Source organism: Mus caroli, unplaced genomic scaffold (assembly GCF_978045245.1).
Source record: "Mus caroli unplaced genomic scaffold, Mus_caroli_1 scaffold_1, whole genome shotgun sequence".
NCBI classification, from domain to species: Eukaryota; Metazoa; Chordata; class Mammalia; order Rodentia; family Muridae; genus Mus; species Mus caroli.
Window position 1 is genome coordinate 39,736,874 of NW_028227256.1, and position 13,175 is coordinate 39,750,048.

Sequence of the window (13,175 nt, forward strand, 5' to 3'; positions counted from 1 at the left end):
ATAGAAAGTAAAATACCGTAGATGCCAAAACCAGGTAGATACTTCCAGCCTAACCCTATGAAAACCCATCTCTGAACAGGCAATCCTTTACCAAGCCCCAGGAACCTCCTATCATATACTAGGAAGTCTAAATATTGCCATGCATTGCCCAGAGATGGTTTATAGAAACAGACTAATTAATTTTCAAATTTTAAAAGATGTATTTATTTTATATGTCTGGAGTGCTTTGTCTGCATGTGGGTATATGTACTGTATACATGCCTAGTTTCATGGAGTTCAGAGGAGGGTATCAGGTCCCCTGGAACTGGAGTTAGGAATGTTTACAAATCACCCGTGAGTGATGAGATTTGAACCTGAGTTCTCTGCAAGAGCAACACATGCTCTTAACCATTGAGCCATCTCCCCAGCCCTTGCAACAGACTTACTAAACTAAAGGAAGACCTAGGTGACCAACGACCAGAGGAAAGCTATTTAAACACCAAACTGTGTTGACTGTCTGCTTGTTATAAAGAAGACAGGACATAGAGAGCTCATATGCATCCTATGAGATCGTAGCTGGAAATGGTTGTGACCAACCAATAATGGGGTTTTGCCTTACCCTTAAAAGGTATGCTTTACAATTGTCAAGACTATATACATTTTCTTTGTGTTTACTTTATTTATCAATTTGTCCACTCCCTTCCTCACCTCATATTGTTGTTGATACCTTAGAGAGGAAGACAGTCCCTTTTTTAAAAAAAATAAGAGTTTTGATTCCTCCTAAATGGCCCCTTAAAACTCTGCCAAACTGAACTTTAAAACTCCATTTTCAGTTATTACACAATTTCTCTATTTTTGAGTCAGGAGCTGTGTGGTTGCTATTTTTTGACTTTTCAATTCCAAGCTAATACCTTAAATATCCTCCTCCTCTTCTTCCTCATCCTCCTCTTCTTCCTCCTCCTTTTCCTTCTCTTCCTCCTCCTCTACCTCCTCCTTTTCTTCTAAGCTCACAGAGGGTTTAGTCATTGAGGAACTTGGCCTCACAAAAGTTACCCAGCTTCTACAGAACTTGGTTTTCTGACCTGTGAAAATTGGATAGTTTTCTGGGTGTGTGTCCACTGGGCAGTAAGCTCAAGTTCAGAGAAGTGATGGTCCACCCTTTCTTCTTCAGTCATGACTCTCTCAAAGGCTTACTTTGGAGAAAGTAATGTTTTAACCTACCTGATAAGTCATGATATCTTCTCAGCTCCCTTTCCCTTTAAAAAAAAATCTGTGAGCTTTTAAGAATAGCAATAGAATCCCCATAAAACCATCGCAGTCCCCAACCACACAGTGAGCTGCCTAGATTTTGAAGGAAGCTCTATAGAGGATCCTTTTTAGAGTAACAAATCCCTTTGTGACTAGAATAATTACCTATCATCTGAGAGAGAAAGAGAGAGAGAGAGAGAGAGAGAGAGAGATCAGATATTTCTATGAAGCCATGTGCCATGTGGTAAGGACCCTGGGCACTGAGCCATGTCGGCTCCAGGTGGGTCCTGCACACACAGCAAAGGCTGACAAGTCACACTCATGGTCCAAACCTCAGACATCAGAGTCTGTAGGAAGGAGGACTTCCATTGTGGCTCTGTCCAGGTATACCTGCCAGATGCAGCAATAGGGGCATAGTGGGAGGAAGTGGGAATGAGTGGGAGGAAGACTCTCAGACACAGCCTCCAAATCACCCAGGAGACAGTAAAGTGCTGAAAGAGCCAATGAACAAAATGAGCCAGCAGTGCATATACCCTGGGCAGCTCCACAAACTGTGGCTCTGACACCAACCAGGCTGGTGCTCACATCACAGACCTCTCTCGGAAGGCTGACTGTTCTTGCTCACTTTTGATCACGTGGTTCACGTGGTGCAGTCTATAGAGAATTGAAAACACTAGGTAATTTGGAAGGTAAACATTTCGAGACACACAAGTGCCCTGAAACAGAGAAAGGATGTGACCCTATAATTAACAGAGTGGGCACCAAGTTTCATTCCAGGGTAGCTGGTTTATTTGCTTGAAGACGTGCACCCTGTTTAAAATCCACCCATACATGGTTAAAACACAATGCGCATTTCTAAAATTATTGTATGAAACAGAACATTAAGGAGGAAAGGACTCTGTCTCTCTCCTGCCTTTCCTCCTTCCCCTACCTGCTGTTGGTTTTAAAGGTAGTGTCCTTTGCTCTGGGAGTGAGCATGGGTGTAGGTGTCTGGAGGAGCAGAGTTTTTTACCCCAGTTTATCTTGTAAAAGTGAATTTTTCAACCAGAATAGTTGCCTCCAATATAACAAGTGTATATGTGTAAAGCTCTTGGTGGGTCGGATTCTTGCATTCACTTTGTCTGCAGCCATTATTATTACTAAGTCATGAACTGCATTTAACGCAAGAGCCTGCAACAGGTATTATTACACAGCTAATTATTACAACAGGTACTATTACACAGCTAGCTTGCCCAAACTGGACATCTTGCCTCTAGATTAATTTTCTAGAACTGCCATGGATACAGAGAGGGGTTGGAAGAAGATCAGGGTGCTCTCAAGATTACTCTCACCTGAGGCCTTACCTGTGTCCAATGCCTTCTCCCACAACTTCCTAGCTACAAATTCCCACCTTTCCGTGCATAGTGATGTCACCACCTCCTCTTCTTAATGGAAACCAGCCATAGTGGATGTGACCCCCACACCAGTGACCTTGACCAAGGTGTAAAGTCCTCCTTAAAGGCTCTTTCCCAGGTGCAGTCAGGGACTCAGAGTGGGTGCAGTGAAGACCATGAATGCCTCTGTGTGAGGAAAAGCATGGTTTCTCATTAGTATTTGGGAATGACAGTTACTCAGCATTGCACAGCTGGGTGTATAAATGAATGAAGAGGGAAGCAGACACCACCTAGGCCCTTTGCATATCTTCCCTAAGGCACGCCCCTGGGTTCTCTGACAGGCTCCTGGTGGAACCAGACTCTTCTAGGCTAAGTTAGCACAAAGGAATTTTATCATAATCTACTTGGGGTTTCATTCAACTCAGGAAGCTTTGATAACAGAAACTAGTTGAGGGCTGCTTAAATTGAGATTTGTCCAAGCCAGGGAGGAAACTGACAAGCTACCTTGGTCTTTTGATGACTAGACCCCATACTGAAAGGGGTAATCTACCTCTTAAATAGGAGAACATGGATATTTCATAAGCTCTATGAGTTCTATACCCAGCCTCCAAAAGGGCTGATGGATGTGCCGTCTCCCTCTGGAATCTTCCCTTTAATGTCTTGTTCGTGGCAGCCTGGAAGTCTTCTTGTGGCGTTCTTCTATCACCCCTGAAACTGTGCGGTAGAGGGATGGATTGATTATCCTACATCTCGTTTAAGGTTTTAAAGATCTTATTTTAACTCAACAATAACTTTACACTCACGTTCATGCTCCTTTCCAATGTTCCTCTGTTAAGTTCTTGTAGACGCTCGTTTTGGGATTTAATAAATGTGTCAGCTCAAGGAACATCTTGAACAGCATATAATTTCATCAGATATTGGTCACCACATTGCTTGAGCATGAAGCTTTTAAAGAAAATTAAAGTGAAGGAAAAAAAAAAAGGTCTGGTATTGGTTATTAACTCTGCCTCAGGGTGACTTCTCTTCAGGGGCGATTAAATATCAGCTCTGGGCTGTTAGGTTTAGTGGCTTTGCTTGTAGATGGCACATTCTACTTCAAGGACAACCTCAACTCATGATGCTGGGATGTTCGACAGTGGTGCTGAGGCAGCCTCTGCAAAGCCAGCTTGGTATGAAACGGAAGATGTGACCATCTCTCTATGCTCTGACCTTTCTTCCTTAAGAAACAACTTTTGCATTACCAGGTAAATGTCCTTTCCATGGGATTTCCGTGGAACGCTGGGGACATCCTGTGGTCAGTATGGCTTAAGGCAGCCATTCTCAGCCAGGCTCTCGGGGAATAAAGAGGTCTCCCCTGAAAAATCCCAGTTTGTCTTGCAAGACCAAAAATAGAAAGAGTAAAATAATGAGAGGAAGGAAGGAAGGAAGAAAGAAAGAAGGAAAGAAGGAAGGAAGAAATAACGAGCAAAGAGAAATACCACTCTGTTGTTTCTACAATAGAAACATTGCTTTTGTGAGCAATGAGATTTGTTTTTTTGTTTTCAGTGACAGTGAACAGCGTAAAACCTACTGGCAACAGTTTAACTGAGATCAAATGAGGCCTCACAAGCTTGGAGGAGGAGGGCCATGTTGCTAGGCGTTGCTCTTCAGCCCTACCTGCTTCCTATGATCTGCTGTTTGCAGGGTAGCTGTACTCTGGCTCAACTTCTTGTCCTCCCAGGAAGCAGGCTTCTGTGAAAGTACCCAGCGTGGCTTAACGGGAAAACAGTGGGTATTTTGGCAGCTTTACACCACAGATAGTGCCCCAGTGGCACGAAATTGAAGCCGTTTAGCTGTAAATGTGATATCGCACTTGACGATTTCCCTTGGCAAAGCTCTGGGCCGCCCACATTGAATAGAGGCAGAGAAATGGAACTTGGGGGAAAAGCCAGCCACAGGAGAAGCGGACCGAAGGGGCTCATAAATGCATTCGTCCATCATTTACCGTCCGAACGCCGCTCTCCACACAGGCTACCAGGAGCAGGCAGCCCCACTTATGCGACGGGGAGCAGGCAGTGAGGTTGCTGTTGTTCTTCTGTTTATTAAAAACGGATGGGAGCACTTGACAGAAAAATCAAACTTCTGGCCATGGCTCATTAATCCCTGTTGTGTCTGTCAAGGGGATGTGTTCTGAGTTCCAATAAGCCTGGAGAAGTAAGTTTGCTTCTAAGCTTGGGCATTTTCTCTAAGTTTGAATAGAGAAAAAGACACGCCAGTCACCTCCAAGGAGAGACAGACTGTGAACCTGTTTTTAAACCTACCTAGTGCAATTCCGTATAAGTGACTTGGTTTAAGTGAAAAGCGATCGTCATTAATAATTTTATTGTTGATATCTGACATAGTGTTCCTTGAGGGGAAGCAGGAACTTAAAGCTGGGGAGCTCCGGTAGAATCTGCTAGCATAACTTTTCCAAGATTTAACGTTTATACAGCTCTCTGAGCTGCTGTGCGGCTCTTGCAGACATATCTTAGAGGGATACCCTGGTAGACTGTTTGGATGTGCCTGAAGTCAATCAGACAAGTATAGCCCTCTATCAAATACTCCTTAGCTTCTTGGCCAATTATAGGGAAAAGACCATCCTCAACTCAAACTGATTACAGCAACCCAGAAGACAGAGACAGCATCTCCTGGCCCCTTTCTTTAGAACAATTGCTGTTTGTGAGGAAATCGAGGTTTCAAACTCTTTGCTTTGGCTTCTGGTATAGTTACAGTTAATATTAGGGCCAAGGGAAAGGCAGGTTTTCCCGCTCATTCAGGGGTTGTGAGACTCGTGTTCCTGAGATCCCCAAAGCAGCCCTTCCTTCCTTTTGTGTGACAGTGTATAGGATCCTTAGCACACTCCTTATAGGGGTACATAAGGATTTGGTGAAATGATGAGTGTAAATGGAATAAACCCAGCGTGTGTCCTGTCAGACGCATACAGGAAGTTCCTCTTGCCATAGCTGTTAGGATGATCCCACGTTGCCATCCATCTTCCAGGAAAGAAGTGTCTGCTGGAAACTGCAGCCTTTCTCCCACAGTGTTCCCAAGCTGTCTGCCAGGAGAGCGCTGGGAAGGGAAGGCATTTGCAGAAGGCTCCTGCCAGGCCTGCTCACTGGTTGGATGACGATTGAACTCATCATTCTGGACTCCATTCTGGTCTGGCTGCTGTGACTGATACAGAGAAGTTTGAAATCTTGGCTCTGCACTCAATAAGCATAAATCTCACCCACATTAGCGCTGATGGGAAACTCTCGGTGTAGGCTAGATATCTTAAGTCAGGGGCTTGAAAGTTAAAGTAGGCAAAAGCCTCAAAGGAAGCTTAAGGCTGAGAGAGCAACAGCTCAGAAGGGAGCAGGGGACAGAACCAAGCGCCTGCTATGCATTTGGGTTCACCCTCAGGGCTGCAGATTAGCTGAGCTGTGCCTCGCAGCATTTCTGTGCGCATTCCTGGTTCTTGTTTAGAAACTCGCACGGTGGGTCATTTTTCTTTCTGTACCTCTAGAGAATTGAAACCACATCTCCCGAGTATGGAGCACACACAGTTCAGCTAGGAGCCAGAAACACTGATTATCTTGTCTTCCTATAAGACCCAAACTCCAATCAATTCTTCTGGAAATGTTCACTGAGCACCCTTGGTGGTGGGTATAAGCCAGAGCTAGCAGGAGCTAGTCAGGAAGCCTGGCTTCTCCAGTGGCAAACCTGTGTGTCAGGCAGCAAGGAGCTCGGATGCTTATCCGGCCCTAGGTAAAGTAACAGATTTTTCTAAGACAGCAGTGGCTTGCATTTGTGTAGAGTGCATGCCCCGAGGTCCACGTGCTGCGGGCTAGGTGGGTAGGACTGTAGAATCACAATGATAAATCTCTCAAGTGGAGCCTATAATGCGAGGCAGTTAGGATAGGACACGGCAGCACTGTGGTGCGGTGCTGGTTATCCCAGGAGGGAGTCAATTCTCTAGAAAGCAGGCTGCTATAAAGCAAGGTCACACATGGACCTTTTCCTTTCTCTACAAGGTTCTGGCGAAGCCAGGGCATTTGCTAGCAGCCAAATAGGTAGAAACACCTGGTCGTGGACTTTCACCCTTCAAAGGTGTAAACTGAGTAGGTTTCTTTTTTTAAACAAGTTACCCAGTATCAAACACAGCTCTAATAACACAAATGCATGTTAAAAGCCACCAAAGCAAGACGGAGCTCACTTGAGGACGGTCAGGAGAGCTTTTGGAACTGTGAGAGTTCCTTTTAACTGGACGCTGGAGGACTGTTAGCGTGATAGAAGTTCCTACTGCAGCACATTTCGAATGGGGGGGTGGGTCACATAGCTGAGTAGGGGTCAGGGGCATAGATGTGGGAGGAGTCAACTTATAAACAATCCTCTAGAGATCTCATCTTGGGACGGATGGAGTGTTTCAAGGAATGCTCCAGGTATGATTCTTACCCTGCTAATCTTCATGAAACCAGTTTATTCTCTGTGAAGAGATACATCAAGATTTGGAAATCTAATTTACATTGTGATTTTTTTTTTTACTTATATTAGAATTAAGCCCTGTTTATCCTTCCCTTTTGCACTGGGCCAGAGCCTGTGAGTCTGGAGACCACGGGTAGCAGTTCCATAAAGGAGCATCGGCTCTGTGAGCCGTATTTTCTATTTTTATTAGCATTTCTTATTTGCCCACAGCCTGATTTCTTTTGGGCTTGACATAATTTGCATGATTGAGTTAATCCAAGTGTGAAATGCAATAGAGACCTGATTCAATGGGTGGCCGGAATGCAGCATGATTGGAACATAAAAGGGATGGAGCAAGGCTCTGCCCCACAATGCCAGGTGCAGACACACCACAATGGGAGATCAGAACTGATCCACAGGACCAGACAGTGCTCCAGGAGGGAGCAAGGAGTGTGCTCAGCACAGGAATGCAGTTTTCAAAGCCCCTTCTTCGAATATTTCCCGGGGTAGGTTTGACATTTGAGATGGGCAAAGAGACAGCATCCAGGTGGAATCGAAATTTTGTAGCCTAAATCCTACCGCACTCTTTGTAAAAGAGATATTTTCACACTCCGTGTATCTAGGCCTACATATATATTTACACTCACACCTGTTATCTTAAAATCCCATCGGGCTCATGGAGAAGCAGCATAGAACACTCCCTCGTACCGCCTTCCACTTTCCCTACAACGCTATGATCAAGACTGACATTAAAATAAATGCAATACTATTAGATAAACGACCTGTTAGAGAAAAGCTCCTAGTTATCCTAATCTGATTACAAGGCCCAAGGGTGTTTGTTGATGAAAAGAGTCAGGAGGAGCTGGGTGAGACACCTGTAATCCCGGCATGAGGCAGGAGGATTGTGAATTTGATTCCAGCTTGAGCTATATAGAGACCTTGTCTCAAAACCAAACCAAACAAACACAACCATACTAGCTACAAAGCAACAACAGTGATGGCAAGCTGTTTCGTTACCAAATGTTATAAAAATCTTTAGACAAAATCTTATCATGACCTTCTAGGCAGCACCACACCCTTCCCAGAACCAGTACAGAAACAAGTACTTTCCTTAGGAACTGACTGTCCTCCCATCCCAAAACTCCCCATTATCCAAGCTGTCTTACTCATCTAACTTGTAGCCATAGTAGTTTGTTACAAGTGATTTACATTTTCCTTCCAGTAAATTTTCTTTTTAAAAAAAATAAACATTCACCGGGCAGTGGTGGCGCACGCCTTTAATTCCAGCACTTGGGAGGCAGAGGCAGGTGGATTTCTGAGTTCGAGGCCAGTCTGGTCTACAAAGTGAGTTCCAGGACAGCCAGGGCTAAACAGAGAAACCCTGTCTCAAAAAACCCAAAATAAATAATAAATAAATAAATAAAATAAACATTCTACATTCCAAGCCCAGTGGATCTCTGACCATCTGCTACCTGACCCAGCTGATGGTTGTGAACAGAAAAGGACATACCCTTTTCTGATTAGCAAATATAATAATTCAAAGCTATCGTAGTTAGGGTTTTACTGCTGTGAACAGACATCATGATCAAGGCAACTCTTATAAAAGTCAACATTTAATTGGGGCTCACTTACAGGTTCAGAGGTTCAGTCCATTATCATCATGATGAGAGCATGGCAGCATGCAGGCAGACATGGTACAGGAGAAGCTGAGAGTTCTACATCTGCATCTGAAGGCTGTTAGCAGAATACTGGCCTCCCGGGAGCTAGAACTAGTGAATTAAAATCCATGCCCACAGTAACACACTTACTCCAACAAGGTCACACCTACTCCAACATGGCCACACCTTCTAATGGTGGCACTCCCAGGGACCACCATATACAAGCCATCACAAACTCAATTGATTTGACCAGATGCTGGGGAGTTAGAGCATTGGTACTTGCCAAGTGTGTTTGCACAGTGGCCTGAGTTCAGTCTTCAGTTCATGAGGACTAAGTTCAGTCCATGTAACAATAGTTTGTCATGGTGGTACTTGCTCCTAGTCCAAGCACTGGGGAAACAGAGACAGGATAAACCCTAGCCTAGAATAGTCAGCAACTCCTCCCAGACCAGAGAGAGATTGTCAAATGAAAACAAAAACAAAAAACAAACAAACAAAAAAGGAGGTGTATACACCCAGAGCCAACCCTGAGGCTGACCTCTGAACTCTCCACATATGCATATTTGCAAGTGCATCCACACACGAACAATTGATTTTCCCAGTTTTTCTAACAGTGCCGTGCACTGTTCTTTGAGTGTCCTCTTGTCACACTTAGAAGAACTTCTTTGGAGTCTAGAGATCTCTGAAGACAGCTGCATTCACAGCCAAGATCAGCTGGCTGCCCACAGACTCACCGGTGTTCCATGAAGCTAGCACGATGACATTCTCAATGTTCCAGAAACGACTGGGCAGCCCAGGGTGCTTGCAGTGCCAGTGCAGGGCTCGTTGGATCTGCTTAGCTGGCTGTGGGGGAGGGGTGCTGGAGAGATGGCACTCGCTGCTTGTTCTGGTTAGCTGTATGTCACCTTGACATAAGCCGTGCTTATCTGGAAGGAGAAACCTCCACTGAGAAAAATGCCCCCATTAGACTGGCATGTAGACAAACCTGTAGGGGCTATTTCCATAATTAATAATTGGCAGTGAGAGGGCCCAGGCCATTGAAAGCAATACCAACCCTAGGAGGGATACGAAAGATAACTGACCATAAGCCCAAGGAGCAAGCCAATAAGCAATGTTCCTCCATGGTCTCAGTTCCAGCTCCCCCTTCCAATTCTTTGCCCGGGAAATAAAAGCAAAATAAACGCTTTCCTTTCTAAGTTGCCTTTGGTTTTATCACAAAACAAACAAACAAACAAACAAAAACACAACAACAAAACAATAAACAGTTCCCAGCATGTATACCAACTTACACCTGCGACTCCAGCTCCAGGAGATCTAACTGTCTCCTCTGGCCTCCGTGGGCACCTGCACACTGGTGGCACACACACACACACACACACACACACAGAGGCAAACAGGCACACATATATGCACACATGTTTTTAAAAATTGAAAAATTGAAATGACATGTTTTTTACTTTAAAATAATTATCATGATGATTTAGGGTGAAACGTTTTTCTTAAAACAAATATGGTAATACTGTTAGAAAAACCAGGAAAATCAATTGTTCATGTGTGGATGCACATCCACTGAAATGCTGGAGTGTGTGAAGGGGCCTCTCCTGCAGATCCAAAGCTGCAGGATCTCCATGACCCAAGGCAACAGCAGGAAGGACTCCCAGTGAAAGTCCAGTATTGACAGCATAGCTGAAGCCAGAGACCTCGAACCAGACCAGAGTCACTGAAACGAGCATCCGCAAGCAAAGAAATGTGGGCAAAAGGGTAAACTGTGAGACACACTGAGACATACTCCAGTTTCCATGGTGAGACTTTTCCTTCATCGATTGGGGGAGGTTTCAAGCGTAGAGGGCAGGATGAGGGAGGAGATGAGTGTGGGATTGGGGTATAGGGTGTGAAGTTCACAAAAAAGTTAAAAGTTTAAAAAGTTTAAAAGAAATGATTAAAAGTTGAAAAAAAAAACAAGGTGGAGAGTAATTGAGGAGATCACTCAACATCAGTTCTTCACACATGCGCACACATCCTCCTGCACATATGCACTAACATGCACACACACAATGCACACACATATTCTACACACATGCACTAATATGCACACACACACATGCACACACATCTTCCTACACACATACACACACATGCAGACACACATGCACACACACCTTTCTACACACATGCTAACATGCACACACACACAATGCATACACATCTTCCTACACACATGCACTAACATGCACACACATGCACACACATACTCCTACACACATGCACTAACATGCAGACACACATCCTCCTACACACATGCACTATCATGCGCACACACACACAATGCACACACATACTCCTACACAATGCACTAACATGCACACACACATGCACACACATCCTCCTGCACATATGCACTAACATGCACTCACACATGCACACACATCTTCCTACACACATACACAAACATGCAGACACACATGGCACACATCCTCCTACACACATGCACAAACATGCAGACACACATGCACATACACCTTTCTACACACATGCTAACATGCACACACACACAATGCACACACATCTTCCTACACACATGCACTAACATGCACACACACATGCACACACATCTTCCTACATACATGCACTAACATGCACACACACACAAGCACACACATCTTTCTACACACATGCACTAACATGCACACACACATGAACATGTACACACACACAAGCACGACTGCATACGTTCCATCTTTTTGACGTTGAATTATTAGAACATGGCTGTGCCCATGGGACAGTCTGCAGATTAAAGCAAACACTGGAGCAGAATGCGCAGACTCAGTACAGCTGTTGGGCTCTCGCTACCATTTTGCTTGTTCCTAGTCAAGAGCTAAATACGATTTTAAGCTTCACAATATTTATCTAAGAGTAGAAGTGTGTTGCCCCTGTAGCAGTGGGAGGATGGCAAATTCACCGACTCCTCAGCAGTCTACCTTAGTCTGTTTTCTCTTGTAATAACTGAATACCATGTCCTGGGTGTCTATAAAGGAAAGAAGTTCTTTTAGTTCGTTGTTCTGCATTCCACTAGCTTGGTGCTTCCATCTGCTTAGCACCTGGCGAGCACCTTCCTCTGGCATCCCCGTGTGGACGAGGCCATCTAATGGTAGAGCAGAGCAAGCTTGCTAGCTTGAGTTTCTTTCTTCTTTCAAAGGCACAAACACTGAATTATGGCCCCACTCTTCTGAGCTCTGTTAATATCAGTTATGTCCCAAAAGATATATCTCCAAACAGCAGTTTAATACTTTACAATAGGGGATACGTTTTAATATGAGATTTAGTGAGGCCAACTGAAGCCAGAACAATACCATATGATCCAGAGTTACTCCCAAGAACTTGATAACTAGATGAGGATTTAGAGTGTTTCAAATCTTTGGACATTGTGATGCGATATCTACAAAGTTGATGCTATAAAACTTCAAAATTGAATTGCAGTGATGATGGTGGTGATGGTGATGGTGATGGACTCACAATCTCTTACATAAGTTGACCGTTGTGAATTGGGCCTTACTCAGAGATACCATTGGATGCACCTGGCCCTAAGGGTACGTGTAAAGAGGCCTGGTTTAAAGACATAAATATTCCAAGAGATTTAAAAATCTTTAAATGTTTGAATGCTGTGGCATTTCAAACTCTAGGTTGGGGGAAAGTTCACGAAGGGGAATCACAGCCTAATGCCGCAGAGTAGGTAAGGGAGCATTCCTTTTTATTTATTTATTTATTTTTAAGAATGTCAACTCTTATTCTCAGAAGCCATAGGTTATTAAATAAAAGTCTTCATGCAAGGGGTGAGCTACCTCAATCGGGGAGACTCCGGAGGCTCCTCCAACAATGGCTAGCCTGTTGGCATTGCTGTGGATTGGCCATCAGACTAGATGGTGAGACTCCATTGCTATAAGCAGGTTCATGCTTTGGTCCTGGGAACTGAGCTGGGAGCTTCTTTCTTGCTGGCCATCCCCGTTGTGCCAGAGGCTCCTATGTGGGCTGTGGGAGAGACTTGTCAACAGTAAGCTCACTCAGCTGTAAACATTATGTGCCATGATGCTCTACCAGAAAAAAAAAAGTGCCTGTTAGAAAATAGTATATAACTAACCTGTTCCTTATTGGGTTCAAGGCTTGCTCCCCGAGACTTCATGCCTGATGCTATAAACCTGGTGGAAAGCTCACAGGTAGAAAAATTCATGAACTCTCATAGGGAAGCTACTGCTATTGTCTTGCCAAACAGACACGAATTTGCCTGTCAAATCACCTCTTACAATAATTGTTTATGTGCTTAGATCAGTGCTATCTCAGCTTTGCAATGGGCAAGCAACGTCAGAGACTCACAACTGCACAAACAGAAGGGAATGGGTGATTATTACCTAATGCTCACTTCCAAATGGGACATCCAAATCACCGCCTCCAAGCTCAGGGA